Source organism: Pygoscelis adeliae, unplaced genomic scaffold, assembly GCF_000699105.1.
Source record: "Pygoscelis adeliae isolate BGI_AS28 unplaced genomic scaffold, ASM69910v1 Scaffold120, whole genome shotgun sequence".
NCBI lineage: Eukaryota > Metazoa > Chordata > Aves > Sphenisciformes > Spheniscidae > Pygoscelis > Pygoscelis adeliae.
In genome coordinates this window covers 3,737,117-3,741,736 of record NW_008824032.1, presented here as the reverse complement: position 1 = coordinate 3,741,736, position 4,620 = coordinate 3,737,117, and positions in this window count along the sequence as shown.

The following is a 4,620-nucleotide window of genomic DNA, read 5'->3' as shown; positions in this document are numbered from 1 at the left end:
GTGTCGACCGCACCACTCAGCTTGGTGTCATCTGCAAACTTGCTGAGGGTGCACTCGATCCCACTATGTCATTGATGAAGATATTAAACAGTACCGGTGCCAATACGGACCCCTGCGGGATGCCACTCGTCACCAATCTCCATCTGGACATTGAGCCATTGACCACTACCCTCTGGATGTGACCATCCAGCCAATTCCTCATCCACTGGACAGTCCACCCATCAAATCCATACCTTTCCAATTTAGAGAGAAGGATGTTATGGGAATGTCATCCCTGTTCATTAAGAATCTCATCCAAAGCTCGTCCAATCCAAGTGAAATTAAGTATATGAACGTCTTCAGAGGATGCCTGAAGTATTGGTAAACTTGGGGTTTTGTCACAAATTGGACTTCTCTGAACCATGGGCTGAAAATGTCCTTAATTCTGCCTTCCTTTTTTTTTTTTTTAAGTGCTAATCAAATCTTTCAGCAGGCTTTGAAGTGAATCCTTTAACTGTGATCACAAAGTACCACTACTTCATTTTCTTTGAACTTTGACTTTTTAGGCTATTCTCATCTGTAGATTGCTTTTAGTACAGGAAATGTGTCAACAGTCATACTAAGAAAAGAAAAGAAAAGCAAGAGAGAACAGGTCTCCTATAAAGACTTTAATCTGTTTTTTCCGTTTCAGCAGCTGTATCTCAAGATGCCTCTCTTAGCAGAGCTCTTAGTAAAAATAGCACAAAGAAACCAAAGACTTCACCTTGGTGAAGCTCCATTTACCACAATCAGTACTCCAAGGCCATTTTTACAAAAGATGTCACCAGTTACGAGTGAGGTATTCCACAATGGATATAATGCCTTACTATAGCCAAAAGCCAGCAGAGACAAGGCCTAGATCCACAAAACATCAGATTTCACAGCATCTGTCTTCTCACATCTTTCTGATGTGACCACATCTTCCTCCGCCTCCTCTCTTCCTCACTCTCCTTCACCATCTCTTCTCATCTCTTCTGATGGGCTGGGAGGAAAGTCCCCTTCTCCTGGATTAAAAACCTAGCAACCACACTGACTGCAGCTTTGTGCTGCTGCTTTCCTGCTCCTGAATCACACATCTGGAAAGAGGTGTTTATTATACACAGTTAGTAAACCATGTGGAGATCGGACAGGGAATGGAAATTAGGGCTTATCTTGGATGGGTACAAGGGACAAATTCATTTTATATCATTTCACATTTAATAGAAGTGCTGAACTGGTGCAACCCAGGTTAGAGACTGTGATGGACCATACATGGAGAAATTGTGACATCCTGTGGCAAGAATGGGAAATGGCACACTAACTGTCACTAATTTTAAATCGGTAACTTTAATTTTGGCATTTCCTGCCATCAAAGCCTCAACAATGTTTTTAATGCTGTAAATTTGTTGCCTGTAACTTAGATTTTTTTAATAACTAGAAAAACGCCACCATGAAGCATCACATGCACCCAGCACCACAACAGTGCTGTCATTTGACAACCGCTAATAAACCGAGCAGAAGAGGACCATCTACATAATTAAGCTTAAAGCCAGATGGATGACATCTTGCCAGGGGTTTCACAGATCCTCGTGGATTGCAGGGGAAAAGTCACATTCGAGAAACCCAGTTCCCTCCCAGGCTTTGGAGGACAGAAGGAAGACAGAGTAGAGAGACACATCACCCATTCAGCTCAACTTCTTTGCCTTCTCCCCCCTAGTCCTGCCCTTCCACACCCTTCCCCACTTCATCAGCTCCTCATCTAGGTCTCCCATTTTCTTGTCCAGACCACTTCAGTTCTGCTCTACCGGCTGCTCACCCTGTCTCTCCCTCCTCCCCCTGCACACTGGTTCTATACCACCCTGCTCTCCTACTAATTTTTCTTTGCGCAGCCAGCCAAGTTTCTCCTCTAAAACCACACTTTCATGTCCAATCCATCTTCTCTTTGTCCAGCTACTATTCTGCTCTCAATTAATGCCTAATCCCACCTTCCTTGTCTAAATTTTCCACTTCTCTTTGTCTGATTTCACAGTTCAAACACATCAGCAAATCATCACAGCATAACAAGTCCATCAACAGAATAGCAGTAATTCATCACACAGGAAATTACACCATCTTATCTCAAGGTTAATGTGAGGTAAAATGCATTTGGCTCAGCTTCTTTCATGAGCAGCTAAACTAGTGCACTTTACCACAATTTTGCAAGCACTGGCACAGAGTTAGTCCACTCAGTCACTGCACAGTAACTCAAAGCTGTGGACAGTTTATTCATACATCTGAGCACCTGGTGTCCCCTCAGAGTCAAGTGGCTATAAAAAAATAGCACCCCAGATAGACAGCAAAAAGATAGACAGCACCCCAGCTCAGCTACACAGTCTTGTTCTGGAAAAGCTATTACTGAAAAAAAAAACAAAACCCACCCCAACCCAAAAAATCACGCTAAGGCCCACAGCTCTGAGGAGAAAGCCCATCAGTCAAGTTCTTTGAAAACTGTAGCTAAGAAACAGGAATAATTTTTGATTGCTTACAGTTTAGTTGCCTTCAGCTCACTTTCACCAAAGTGACAGGATGCGTCCTTGATGCGGACAGACCGACCTGCCAGGTAAGCTTTGAGTCCCTTTTCCAAAGTGCTGGTCAGAGACAAGGTTGCCAGAGTTTACTGCCTGGGATCAAACATTTTGTCAGAGCCTTTTGTGTTTTGGGATCCAGGCCAAACCTCACCACTTTGCCATTTCAGTGTATTCCACAGCACATACCAGTGTGCCAGGGGCCCTGGCCAGGTTTCACTCCAGCTGCAAGGTCCACAGGAATATGAAGACTTCAGGCAAAGAACATTCAAGATAGTAATAATCAACACATCTTTCAACACTTGTAAGGCTGTTCACATCTGTAATTCACAGAGATTTTTCAGAAATGTTAGTTAAAAATAAGCCAATATTTCACACACACGCATGCTTATCTAATCTAAGCAAGCTCCATGAACCTGAACCTTGAGCTTTTTAGCTCAGCCACATGTACCTGTCACCTCCCGTGAGCGAGTATTAGTCTTCAGGCAGCTATGCAATGACCCGAAAACTTTTATCTTTTATTTTCTGACAGGTTAGTTTTCAGCCACATCAGTCTCCTGAGATGGTTCCCCACATAGTCTTTCAGCTGCCTACACCAACAGATCAGATGCAGTGCAGCCAGGCAGCTCATGGTGGACAAAGAAGGTGGCAATGTCAACATTTAGACCAATTTAATGTGGTTAACATTAATAGTGGGACTGCACCTTTTTGATCTTCCACAACTCCAGAGAGTACTCATCTGTTACACTATGCCCTGGCATTTTGTTGTACTCTGTCGAGAACTCATGTAACTGCTCCATTGATCCTTCTCTACCTGGTTTCCATCTCGTTCCTTTCCTCATCGGAAAAAAAGTCAAGACCATCTGTACCCAGTCATCTCTGAAAACCTTAAAGTGGAAAAATGTGAGAGGGTAGAACTGACAAAGAATAATTTTTTGGCCAACATACAGTTTACACATCTCGTTACCTCAAGGCAGATGTCTAGCATGGAAAATTTCACCATGGAAATTATGAAGTTCTAATGAAATGAGATACAAAAAAGGAAAACTGAACTTGATCATGAGAAATGTTGGGCAACTCTATTAACAAGTGACCCTCAATGCCCCCGTCAATAAGTATAAGTTATCCTTTTGTGAGGCTCTTTAGTAAAATTTTGAGGGCCTTTACAGCCTGCTGGGTATCTTTAGGGCATTGTGGAAAGTAGATCCTACAGATGTCAGTCAGCAACAAAGTCAGTCAGCAACAAAGCTGTGACAGCATTTCTTCGTTCAGACCCACATCCAAGTCTTCAATTGACCCATTTTGATCAACTACCCTGAGAAATAAGTTGTTGCTTCAAACAAGCGATGGGCCTTTAAGAAAGTAAACCAGCATTCAAAGTTGAATTAAATGTCTACATGTAAATTGGCAGAGCCAAGGAATTTGGAACCACAGTCCTAACGTTGCTCTCCTGTGATGAAGCACTGAGGGGCCAAAATTTTATGTCAGATGTGGCAAGCTGTGAAGAATTCTTTGATATACACAGTTTTAGACACAAAATAACTAACATGAGGGACCTGCTTCAAGATTATAGGCAGAGGGCCCATTTGCAATTCTGCTGCTTTTTATGTCCTACGCCAGAAGCCTCGGCAGCATTGCTTCCAAATTCCCTTAGGCTGACAAAAGCATTGGTTCTTCCTCTTTAGCAGCATGAAGCTTCTAACTTCAATCCCCATAAATGACGACCTCCTCCTTTCAAAAACAGCAATGCATCTTACTAACAGCATAATGTTTATTTGTAATGCTTTGTGTAGGTCTCCCCAGGTGCTTTACAAAGGCAAAAATACCTGCACCCTCTCTGGGAGGTAGATGCCAAGCCTATTTTCACTTCAGGACAGCAGAAGTCCTAAGCAGTTACAGACAGAGCCAGGAATAAGAATATCCAGGCTTGAATCCAGTCCCCAACTGTAATTGCTAAACCAGTTTTCTTAAGCACTAAGCGAGGGTCCAGGGGGACTGGAGAGCATCACATAAAACAACTTGAGCAAGAGCTGTCAAAAAGCAAAAATACGTAGGCCTC